The sequence below is a fragment of the Poecilia reticulata genome, linkage group LG9, assembly GCF_000633615.1.
Source record: "Poecilia reticulata strain Guanapo linkage group LG9, Guppy_female_1.0+MT, whole genome shotgun sequence".
In the NCBI taxonomy this organism is placed as follows: Eukaryota; Metazoa; Chordata; class Actinopteri; order Cyprinodontiformes; family Poeciliidae; genus Poecilia; species Poecilia reticulata.
In genome coordinates, this window is record NC_024339.1 from 33,844,011 (window position 1) to 33,844,829 (window position 819).

At 45.7% G+C, this 819-nt stretch overlaps 1 protein-coding gene across 1 annotated transcript in view; it reads right to left on the reverse strand.

The window, feature by feature from the left end:
* cep120 (centrosomal protein 120) overlaps nt 1-819 on the reverse strand; it is a 19,201-nt gene that overhangs the window by 3,243 nt on the left and 15,139 nt on the right. The window lies entirely within an intron of this gene.

The window sequence follows — 819 nt, forward strand, 5'->3', positions numbered from 1 at the left end:
AAAAACGCCACATTTAGCCGCCAGCCTCACATCTTTCATCCGCCTGTCCCAATATTTTCCAGGTCCGTGTCCCAATATTTGGACCCAACGCCTCGCCGCTGTTTGGGCTTCGGCTCGCGGCGCGGAAAGAACCTCATTCCTCAGGAATTTTTATGATCCGGCGAGCGAAACGGGAGGCGAGAACAAATGGAGGAGGAGAAAACCCAAACAGAACCGGCCGTGTAAACACAGAGAGACGCTGCCGCAGATTGACCTGCGGGAGGCGACGGAACCCTTAAAGACGCATAAATCACCCCGTGTTTTCTCTGCAACCTCCACGAGAACGAAGGGGGGCGGAGATGAAGGACGTGAGAAAACGGAGGGAGAGATGATGAAGAGGAGGAGGAGGAGGAAGATGATCTGGGCTATTAGTTCATCTGACGAGTTCAGAGCAGAGCTGGACTAAAACAGAAAATTTAAGAACTGTTTTTCTTTTCCAAAATGATTTTTATCGTAAAGATCCGTCGCATGAGAAGAGAATTTTATGAAGATGAGACCAGATTGTTTAACACCGAGAATAAAAACGCAAATTCACCAGGAAAACGTCTTAAAAATACAAGAAAAACGTCGTTTAACTGAGAGAAAAGCCGGTCAGGATCCTGGAAGCGTCCGGATCAGGATTCACCCCGACCCGACCCGACTGAACAAAGTTCTGCTGCTGCTGCTCAGAATCGATGCTGATCAAATATTTCCTCATCTTACTAATATTATCACTTTATTGCTGCAACAATTAAACGGTTTCATTTAAATTTTGCTACATTCCTATGATATTAAATATAT